The sequence below is a fragment of the Microtus ochrogaster genome, linkage group LG1 (genome assembly GCF_000317375.1).
Source record: "Microtus ochrogaster isolate Prairie Vole_2 linkage group LG1, MicOch1.0, whole genome shotgun sequence".
NCBI classification, from domain to species: Eukaryota; Metazoa; Chordata; class Mammalia; order Rodentia; family Cricetidae; genus Microtus; species Microtus ochrogaster.
In genome coordinates, this window is record NC_022027.1 from 14,803,079 (window position 1) to 14,815,579 (window position 12,501).

Sequence of the window (12,501 nt, forward strand, 5' to 3'; positions counted from 1 at the left end):
TGGGACTGTGCTGCCAGTATGAACTCTGGCTTTAAAGCATTTCAATGGCTTTTATGGGACTGGATATTTGTGTTCCCACTTGGGATGGGAAGGAGAGTGCTCTGAGATCATGCTGATGGCTCAGCACTCCCTGCCTGCACCTGGGCAGACGGCCGAATCTCTCTTTCTTTTCTTAAAATATTTTATTTTTTATAACAACACAGGAGTGGCCTTATTTTTCAGAACAAAAAGCAAAATAGGTTTGAGGTTAAAGCTGAGTGTTAAAGGATTATTTTGGTGTGTGAGAGACCCAGGTTCAATGCCAGGGAAAACATATTTAAGTGAAAATTTAGTTATGCTTGATTAAGAGTTTGCTTGTGTATGTTTTTGCATCCAGTTAGACCCACCAAAATTATGGAAAATACTCCGCTTATTCACCTCATGTTTGCTTGCTTTCATATCAGTAAAATTTAGTGAAATATCTTTAAAGTCACATTCATACTAGCATTTGGTCTAATAATTGGCCTAGATTAATACAGGTAATTAACCACCTCAGTTGTCTACTTTATAAGTATAAGTTTATTAACTAGAGGAATTTTAAGAATTTGCACCAACATTGATTCATGTGTTATTCTCTGATAGTATGTGGATGTGTAACTGAGATAGGAAGTCACAGATGAGACAATACTCCATGTCTATGAGTTATATATTCACCCGGCAGCTTAGAGCCAAAATAACCACACAGAAACTATATTAATTAAAACACTACTTGGCTCATTAGCTCTAACTTCTTATTGGCTAACACATATTTTAATTTAACCCATTTCTAGTAATCTGTACATCTTCATGAGGTCGTGGCCTACCAGCATAATTTCAGCACATCTATCTCTGGTGGCTCCATGGTGTCTCCCTATCTCTGCCCTTCTTTCTCCCAGCATTTAGTTTCATCTTCTCCGACTACCTAACTTCTGCTGTGCTATAGGTCCAAAGCAGTTTCTACTGTAGGAAGTTAGTTTCTTTATTTATTAATGGTAATCACAGCATACGGAGGGAAATCCCATATCATAACCCCCTTTAAATTCCTCTCTTCAAGTTTTCTCATAGACCCTTACTTTTTTAACGATGTCTCCTCTGTCATTAGTTGCTGTTACATGCATTAATTTATATACATTAATATTCTTAAATATAACCTTCTCACTCTGTATGTTATTCCTAGTATAGGTTTTTAGGTTTCACCTCGTGGTACAAGATTGTTTTAACACAGAACAGGAATGGACATATGAGGAGAATTCTGCGTGTCAAAACAAGACAGTTTTATGGACTCAGTTTCCTCAAAAGAAGGAATTGTTCTTGGAATGGTTTCATGTGCCTCCCAAGCAGAACGGATAGGAATGAGTTTACTTCCGCTTAGTCTTGACAATTGTCTATTGCTCATTGTTTATATGCCTCTATGGTAAAACATGTTTGGGCATGTGAAGTTTGTCCTTCAGCTTGTATACAGTTTGAGTTCATGAGAACTTCACTCTCGTGACCTTTCTTAACCCTCAGAATACAAATTATTTGAGGCTATAAATAAAATTGGCTATTGCGTGAGACTTTAGTTGTCCTTATTTACCACTTCCTTTTTCCCATGTCCCACTTCCTCTAGAATGTTGACATACTATAACAAATTTTACAGTCTGAGTGTAATCTTGTAAATCCAGAGAATAAAATTTACAGATATCTTTAAATTTAAAGACCTTAGTATGGGCCGGGCGGTGGTGGTTCACGCCTTTAATCCCAGCACTTGGGAGGCAGAGGCAGGTGGATCTCTGTGAGTTCGAGACCAGCCTGGTCTACAAGAGCTAGTTCCAGCACATGCTTCAAAACCACAGAGAAACCCTGTCTCGAAAAACCAAAAAACAAACAAACAAAAAAAAAAAAAAAAACCTTAGTACGTCTTTAATAATTACGCTCTCTTCATACATACTTTCTTAGTCTCTAGTCAGGAGATCTGCAGTATTCCTTCTTTATCTAAAATTCAAACAAAAGTGGTAACACTGAACACAAAATTAAAGTCATTTTTGCATTATCTTTTAGGTATTTCCTTTAAAAATGTGAAAATGACTTTTAGGGTTGGTACAATATAACATATAACTTATACAAATTTAGTTATTTTGAGACCAGGTTTTATTTCAAATTTACTTTACCAATTCAATCTTAAAGTTAGAATTAAGGAAACAAAAGAAACTAACACTCATTTAAAAGTTGTTAGATAGCAAGCAACCTGCAGATAAATAGATATTTCAGGCATTCCTGTAAATAGCCTGCTAAACTGATCTGTTTGCCTAAACATACATATGTATGTTTTTGAATGTGATTTCCAAAGAGAGTTTCCATAATTTTCATCAGCTCGTCAAAGGAATCCATACATAAAAAGACTTATAAATTTTCATATTGTATTTATATATGCAAACAAATTACGTTTTTAATAATTTAATAGCACCCAAGGCCACCCAAATATTATGCATTTCTTTTCATTTCATCCCTGTGTGTATAAGGCTGTCATAAATTTTCTTCTATCTGACCTAATTTCCTGAAAGTTTTACTACCAATGCACTGAGTAAAGCTCAGTCTTATGTATCACATTTTGTTTCTTTAGGCAGGGTTATTTTCTTTGGGAGAATAATACATCAAACATACAGAATATGGAACTGTGTCAGAGAAGCAAAAGGGAAATGTAAGATGTAAGTTGTGTTCTGCTATTGCTTTTACGAGCCAGCAGCAAAGGGAAAAAGGTATAAAAATCTATGGTTTGAGTAGAAGGGGAATCGGAGGCAAGTTCTTAAGAAAGACAAAACCCGCAATTTTAGTTAGCCTCTAAAGTTGTATTTCTCTGCTAAAATAAATACATCAGGCTTTGTCTCCTCATGTTTATTTTTCTTGAGAAGATAGGAAATTTTACTAAATATTGATTGCTCACATCATTTGTTTGAGTCAAAGGTAAGGGAGACTACTTCTCAATTGTTTCCATGACTGCCATCAGCATTTTATTTCTTTAGAATAAAATGTGATATACTAGAGGGTTTTGTTTTTTCAATGACTCTATTATCTCCAGTTGTCAAATTTCCAGTTAAAAATTTGTAATGTCTTTGGACTACCATAATTTAAGAGATTTTAAAAATGTTCCTAATCATCTAATCCTAAAATTGCTTGCTGTTTGACAGAGCTTATGATTGTGTTCATAAATGTGCCTGCATATCAACTAAACTTCAGTATAAGCAGAAAAGAAAAAGCATTTGTTCTTTAATAAGCATATCTTCTCTTTTAACTTTGTATATGCTAACCAGATGTTTACCAAAAATAAAGAGAAAAAATAACTTCTTATAACCTTGATAAAATTTTCCAGGGAAAAATCAAACAAGCTCAGTGACTTGACATCATGCAAATTTATTATTTTGACATTTCAGAATAAGAAGTTTCAAATGACTCTCAAATAGCTCACTCCAAGACCATGGTGTTGATATATAACAGCAATTGCCGTTTCAATCTTCAGCATTATAAATGGGTGGAAACCCCTTACTTTTGATATGACCATTTTCTCTATTTCTTTTTTATTGTCAAAATTTTTATTACTTTACAAATATTTCCAAAAAATATAGTATAATCTAGCTGCTAACTAGGAGCCATAGTTTAACTTATTCTATTTACTCCCCTTCTGTCATATAAGACCTGCAGAAATTCCAGAAACAAGGATAAACCCATCTTTAGGGATTGCTCTTTCTTCATAGGAAAATACTATGCATTTTATGTTGTGCAAATATTCTCAGAAAATTTGGGAGATCAGAGAAAGTCAGAAATGGAGTTATATTTACTCCAAAGTGCATCAATTAGCTTGATAAAGAAGTGTCACAAGAACCTTTGCTTAAATATTTACATGTCCAAACAGGAAGATTTTTTTTCAATAGCTAAGAAAATCCTTAAGTACAGGATTATGGTTATTTTTATTATTGTTTTCAGCATATCCCCTCTCATATACAAGTTCCCTAAGCATTGAATATACCAGGTACTAACTTCATTTTATATCTATATCAAGATTATTTCAGTTTGACTTCAGCTATGATTTAATTCTACTAAAGAAACTAGAAATTGAGAAAAATCATTTTGTTCCATGAATAATCTGTTTCTTGAAAAATTCTGAAGAATTGCTATTTTTCTGATATGCTAAACTCATTTTCCTCATTACTTAAATTTTTATAACATGTGAGTTCACAGAAAGTAAAACATGTTTGTTTGCTTGTTCATTTTGTTGAGATATAGAATGAATTTCTTGGAACTTTATTATATAGAAAGCATTGAATCTACAATAAGCACACTTAGTGTTTCTTTGAAATGCATCGTTATTCTGGAAGAACACAAAGAAACAGAACATTTAAATTGATTCACAGTAAAACATTTTGTAGGAGGTGATATTGATTTGATTCTTAGAAAAAAATATTCTCATTTATTTATGTCAAAATGTGGGTGGGGAAACTGGCAGCAATAGGTAATAAAAATATCATAAAAGTATAAAAACTAGGGCACTGTCTATGGATGTTTTACATTTCTGAAAAATGAAACTTTTAGTAGCATCACTATATATGGAGTCAAATACAGGATATAACACATAATGGAATCCTTTCTTTCTATTAAGGTTCTTAGGTATTATATAAAGTAAATATATTTAGGGTTTATATCTAGCACATAGAAGATAGATAACTTCAAAGAATTTGTTCTATTTACTATTTACATAAATTGAACTGCATAACACATACTCAATCCTCAAATTATCTTCCAGTTTCTCCAGCATTAAGGATAGCTATTACACAAAATAACTAATAAATAATAAATCAATACATAGAGAGGAAGATGAATATTCTATTGTTCAAACCAGGACAACTCCTTGGAAAGTTATTTTATTGATATAAATATAAATTGGTCACATTTTCCTTTTTATTAATCTCAAGTGAAATTCAAAAGTCATGATTAAAATTCATTATTTGTATGACAACAGATATATTCTAATAACTAATGTAGAAAGAATGAAGGAACAAAGCAAATACATTAAGAAAAAACTGTGTTTTCAACACTTTAAGGAAACATGTTTTAAATACCAACTCATTGTTATAATTAGTTCATAAATCTATACACTATTTAATAATTTTCCTACCTCATAAGAGGTAGTTGATGTCTCTCTTCTTGAGAGATTTAGTTAAGAATTGCATACTGAAAGGGAAAAACAACAATCCGGTAATTATGAAACCAGATAGACACCAACTTAACCAAGATTATTATCAAGAATCATAAATTAGGTTGATTATTATTCTATTCTTACCTCTGCTATCTCCTATCACAAAATCTGTAGGCCTACTATAACCTTGAGAACATATTACAGCAGCCTAAACCAAAGAGAACAAAGGAAATATTTGACCATGACTAATCTTGCAATACTGAGCTACTGTCGCAGTAAAAAGGACAATAATTATCCATGTCTCCATATGTTCTGTGGTTATCTAAAATGGAGTATATTGCAGAGTGGGAACATTGGGGAAAATGTAAATATGAGCAAAATATTAACAAAAATACTAGTAGATATTAATTTATTAATGTGTGTAACCTCCTTGTATAAAACATTGCTATTTGGGATGTATACATTGCTATAAAAGTAAAAATTATATATAACAGATTCAGTGACTGTTACAATAGTATTTATATTTCTAAAATATTTTTTAAAAAGTTATTAGAAATTATTTGTAAGGTTGATGTAAAGTACTAAAGAAAGCTTGTAATTTTCATCTCTACCTACCTGCAACAAATATTTCAATTCTGGCTATAATTTATATCATGGAGAATAAGACAAAGTAACTAGCTGGATGTTCTAGTCAATATTCATTCTTTCATTTCTGTGCTTTAAATTACGCTGTGGTAGTCATACATCTCTATAGACTGTGAGCAACAGACGCAGTCTTTTATGGGTAGCAACCTTCGATAAAAGCCCTAAGATTTTCACTTCCTTCAGACCATTCATTGTATTCTATATAAATTTTGCTAATGATATTCCAAAATTTCATGCTTTGTCATTTTCCTCAGTCCCCTTTCATGTTTCCTCTTCTTCTCATTATTTTTACTCCCATTATTCTTGGATATTCAAACAGGGCACTTACCTTCATTCAACTTTCCTTTTTCCCAAACAGGAGAACTCATAGTGTAGAGTTACTCAACTTCCTTCTACTGAACCTATGGCCTGACACAAATTTAAAGGATTTTTTTTAGGCTAAATTTGCATAAATAGAACATTAGTGTAGTCTACAGTCATTTTTCTCACTTTTTCTGAGATCATACATATCTCTATGATTATACTAATTAAGAATATAAGTTTTATCATCACTGTGTTTATATGAGATATATTTTCATTAATGTAGATTGGAAAAAGTATTGTTGGAATAATTTATGGTGCTAAGACGTAGAAATGGTTCATTACATTTCAGTTATAACAATAGATCTGTCTTATTCCTGCCTAGCTGGCTATATACTATACATCCCTTGAAATAGTTAAAAAAAATTTAGGTCAACTTTGCTAAATTAGTTTTACTATAATTTTTTTCAATTCAAATATTGAGGTTGATAAATTAAAAGAAACTCATCTTAAACTCTCAAGAAAATTGCTAGTTGTGCTAAAATAAACTGTCGTGTCATTTTGGAATTAGATATTTAATTAAACTTTTCATTTATCTTCTATGAAAGGGAAGAAACCAGCAAGTTTTATCTTCAAGAAACTTGCATTTCTAATGAAATTATTGAACTTAAAGGACAAAGAAATCCATGTCTAGTATATTTAGTTTTTACAGTTCTTTTACTTTTCAGTGACTATCCAAATGAAAGAGGAAATTTTCAATGTTTACATGGTTTCACCTTTTAAATAAGAATTCCAAAATTGTCATTGAATTTCTTGTGGATATTAATCAGTGTATATCCTTGTTAGAAATTCTTTTAACACACCTGTCTGTTAAAATCACTGAAAATAGTTTATTAACATGAAGTAATTGTTATCATTTTAATGATTTTCAATGAATTAAATATCTAATAGAAAAAAATTCTATAGCGCAGCAAGTGACACACTCTTACTGGAAAGCTAATACAGTCAGTAAAAATGTGAGTTCACCAGAAAGACGGGATATGCCTTATGAGACTAATATCCATTCACATGTTCTTTATTTTTTGTAGAATGTTTCATACCAACTGGTTTCATGAACAAGAGCCACTGTCTCTCTTTTCTGATATACAGTGAGACTAAAGACACTTGTTAAAGCGGTGCAATGAGTTGTAGTTAAGGTTTCTTTGTATAGCAATGGAGGATATAAGGAGGGTGAATGTCTTATGTCTGGCACAGAGCAGGGTTAGTGTGTGAGCTGGCAAATCTGGATCATTTCTATCACTTGAATAACAACCCTTACACTAATTGTATTCAGGTTATTTGAACTCTCGTCCTCAGTTAAAAACAAATACTCATTACAAAAGTCAGTTATAACCGTTGCACTTTACAGTCAGACATAAAAGTATTAATTTTTCATAAACAGAAAAACTTTATGTTTTATGCCTAAAGGAGACATGTGTCTGTTTTTTATAAAATAATGAAAGGTTGTTTTAGGAAAATATTTGATCTATTGTGGAAAATAGAAAAACCGTAAAAGACAACATTTAATCATTTATGGTGAGCAAATACAAATAAGTATAATTTGTTTACTGCAATTATTTTATTTACAATTTAGTAACATTTTCAAAAATGTACTTTTACACTGTCACTGAGTGACTACTCTTTATTTGTTCCACCAGTATATGTGATAATCTTGCTAATATCTTTTACTATATGAGAAAGTCCCTACTTCTAACTTAATATGAGGACTCAAATTTTTTATATGAGGTTAATTTAGTCTCTGAAAACTAAACAAATGCTAGAGCTCCCTCTTTAATGACTTTAACTTAACATTGGTTTTTGTATGAATTATCTACATGTCAACATTTACAGAAATATAGAGTTCTTCTACTGGAAAACTTATTAATACACTATTAAGATAATAAATCTAGAAATTAACCCTTAGCTGAAGTTAAACACTATTATTTTAAATAAAGTTTTTGTATTTTACCTCCAAGTGAATTAAGTTCCCAGAAGACATTATAATTTTCTCTTATTTGAACATCTCAGTTCAACATTGCTTTAAGTTAAGTCTTAGACCATCCTTTATTTTGTATTATGATAGTAAAAGCATATTCCAATTATATGCTCTAAAGAGTTGAAATGCTTCTTTTTAACCAGACACATCATTCTTTAAAGTGTTAAGAAATTATTTTTTTAAATAATTTCAGTTGTCACAGCCTCTACCCACTCACATGATTCTCACTCTGAAATTCCTTTTTGTTCAAGCATATTCCACTTGTGCAAAATAAAAACAAACTCAAAATTAACTAATGGACAAACAGACATGGGTTTATTAGATGGGATAACATGACTATTGTCATCTCTCTTGTTTCCTGTTTAGAAACATATAGACATGGGGACTTCCCAAAGTTACCTGATCTGTTTTTGCCTCAGTATCACATTTAGTTTAGGTTAAAAATACTCTCTCTATCTCTCTAATGGAAAATATATTATGGAGACATTTATGATTTAATATAATAAGTCCCTTATCTAGTCCCAGCAGCAAGGGACATTGTTCTTATCAGTTGTATAATAAATTAACTGTGCAACTATACCCTCAGTAACTCATTTCAGAATATTTATCCTCTCTTGTAGACGAAGGTAGTTTATCTAACAGAACAGTCTTAAATAACAGCAAAAAAATTACCCACAAAGAAAATTTAGTGTGTATAATTGAATGAAATATCATGCCCTTTCATGCTTCCTATGATGTCATAGTACTGGGCAGTGGGGTTCTTAGGAGAAGATAGGTTACAAAGGAAGAGTATTCATAATTGTGATTAATGCCACTTCTTTGCTTATAGAAGGCCACATTCAAAAGACAAGCACTGCTTTCTGCCTTATAAACATACGGCAGAATATATGGACATGTATAAGCTCTATAAGCAAAGAAGTGGCCTTGAACTGATGACAAGTCTGCCAGCATCATGATTTTGGGCATCTCAATATGAACTCCAAATTGAAACAAAATAAATTATAATCTTTGTAAGCCATCCAATCTGTGGATCTTTTATACAGCAGTTTGAATCAACTGAGAACAAGTGTTTTTAACAAAAGGGTAAAGTAATGAAAACTCAACATGTTGAAGAGCTTTAACTAAACTATGCATATCATTTCAACTGTAATTATTTCTACTAATGCTTGAATCTTTTGTTTAAGTCTGCTGAACTGATGCACTAATCCTACCTTAACTAACAGCACCTAGAAAACATACACATATAGCTCAGCTGATCCTTTTCTTAGGAATTCAACAATACAGAAATCATGATGCCATCCCAGGAGTTCATTAAATTTCCTACCCATGACATTATACCATGCTCGAAAACAATCATTAAAATGTGTTTCCTTTTGTGTTGAGGTCTGACTAAACAATTTAGATCTTAGAGACCCCACAATCGTGATGTGTATATGCATATAACAAGCCTGTAGGACTGTATCTCTGTTTGTTTTCTCTATTATTGCATTCTGCATTCAAAAGATACCTTGTTTATGGCAGGCCCAGCAAACAAAAAATAAAATTTGAAATAATTAGAGAATTATTTATTATTTATTTGTTTATTTATTTATTTTTACTTAAAAATTCCCACCTCCTCTCATTTCCCTCCCTTTCCCTCTATTCCCCTCCCCCTCTCTCTCCAGTCCAAAGAGCAATCAGAGTTCCCTGCCCTGTGGGAAGTCCAAGGTCCTCCCCCCTCCATCCAGGTCTAGGAAGTTGAGCATCCCACAAAGACTAGGCTCCCATAAAGCCAGTAAATGCAGTAGGATCAAAACCCAGTGCCAATGTCCTTGGCTTCTCAGTCAGGCCTCCTTGTCCGACACGTTCAGAGAGTCCACTTTGATCACATGCACCATCAGTCCCAGTCCAGCTGGCCCTGGTGAGCTCCCATTAGATCAGCTCCACCGTCTCAGTGGGTGGGCGCACCCCTCGCTGTCCTGACTTCCTTGCTCATGTCCTCCCTTCTTCTGCTCCTCATTTGGACCTTGGGAGCTCAGTCCAGTGCTCCAATGTGGGTCTCTGTCTCTAGCTTCCGTTCATCATTGCCATCAAACACCACAAACAGACACCATGAATTTCAGTGGCCATTTTTGTAAAATATTTTCACACCTAAAGTCAACATCAATATAAAGATTCAGCGAACATATGAAAACAAATTGAGCCATGAATACTAATTACTTTTGTTTTAATTTATTAACCACTTTTATCTTCCTTAACACATAGTTTTACTTATTAGTAGTATATTTTTATTTTTATTATCTTGTTTCTCTCTTTCATACTATTCTTGTAACCAGAACAATCATTAAATCAAAACATATAAAATTATGTAAACTTTCATAAAATTAATTAAAATGTGTAAGTTAAATTTAAAATAGATATTCTCACAGGGAACATACCTAAACATAATAAAGGCAATATACAGCAAGCCAACAGCCAACATCAAACTAAATGGAGAGAAACACCCAGTGATCCCACTGAAATCAGGAATAAGACAAGGTTGTCCACTCTCTTCATATCTATTCAATATAGTTCTTAAGGTCCTAGCTAGTGCAATAAGACACCATCATAAAATATCTCAGAGTAACTCTAACAAAACAAGCAGAAATATTGTATGACAAGAACTTTAGATCTTTGAGGAAAGAAACTGAGGCACACACCAGAAAGTAGAAAGATCTCCCATGATCTTGGGTAGGTAGAAGTAACAGAGTAAAAATGGCAGTCTTACCAAAAGCAATCTACAGATTCAATGGAATGCCCACCAAAATCCCAACAAAATTTTTCACAGACCTTGAAAGAATGGTACTCAACTTCATATGGAAAAGCAACAAACCCAGATTAGCCAAAAAAAAAAAAATATCCTGTGCAATAAAAGAACTTCTGGAGGCATCACAATTACTGAGTTTCAACTCTTCTACAGATCTATAGTAGTAAAAACAGCCTGGTATTGGCATAAAAAGAGACAGGAAGACCAATGGAAACTAATCAAAGACCCAGATATTAATCATACACTTTTGAACACTGATATTTAATAAATAAACAAAAAATATCAAATGGAAAAAAGAAAGCATATTTAACAAATGGTACTGACCTAACTGGATATCAACATGTAGAAGAATGAAAATAGACCCATATCTCTCACCATGCATAGCACTCAAGTCCAAATGGATCAAAGACCTCAACATGAAGCCAGCCAAACTGAACCTCAGAGAAGAGAAATTGGGAAGTATACTTGAAAACACTGGCACAGGAGACCACATCCTAAATATAACCCCAGCAGCACAATACACTGAGAGAACCAATTGATAAATGGGATCTCCTGAAGCTGAAAATCTTCTGTAGGATAAAGGACATGGTCAACAAAACAAAACAACAGCCTACAGAATGGGAAAAGATCTTCATTAACCCCATATCAGATAGAGGTCTGATCTCCAAAATATACAAAGAACTCACAAAACTGCTCAGTAAAAGAACAAATAATCCGATTTAAAAAATGGAGTAAAACCTTAACAGAGAACTCTTAACAGAGGAATCTAAAATGACTGAAAGACACATAAAGAATTGTTCAACATCCATACTCATCAGAGAAATGCAAATCAAAACAATTCTGAGATTCCATCTTACTCCTGTAAGAATGTCTAAGATAAAAAACACTGATGACAACTTAGGCTGTAGAGGTTGTGGGGTAAAGACAACACTGCTGCATTGCTGGTGGGAGTGCAAGCTGGTACAGCTCCTTTGGATGTCTGTGTGGTGATTTCTCAGAAAATTAGAAAACAACCTTCCTCAAGACTCAGTAATACTACTTTTGGGTATATATCCAGAGGATGCTCAATCATGCCACAAGGTCATGTGCTCAACTATGTTCATAGTAGCATTGTTTGCCATAGCCAGAACCTGGAAACAACCTAAGTGCTCTTTGAACGAAGAATGGATAAGGAAAATGTGGTACATTTACATAATGGAGTTCTACACAGTAGAAAAAAAAATAACAACACCTTAAATTTTGCAAGCAAACGGATAGAGCTAGAAAACATCATTTTGAGTGAGGTAACCCAGATACAGAAAGACAGTTATCACATGTACTCACTCATAATTGGTTTTTAAACATAAAACAATGAAAACCAGACCATAAATCATAATTCCAGAGAACCTAGACAACAATGAGGACCCGAAGAGAGACATGCATAGATCTAATCTACATGGGAAGTAGAAAAAGACAAGATCTTCTGAGTAAATTGGGAGCATGGGGACCTTGCAAGAGTGTAAATGAGGAGGGAAGAGGCAAAGAGGGGAGCAGAGAAAAATGGAGAGC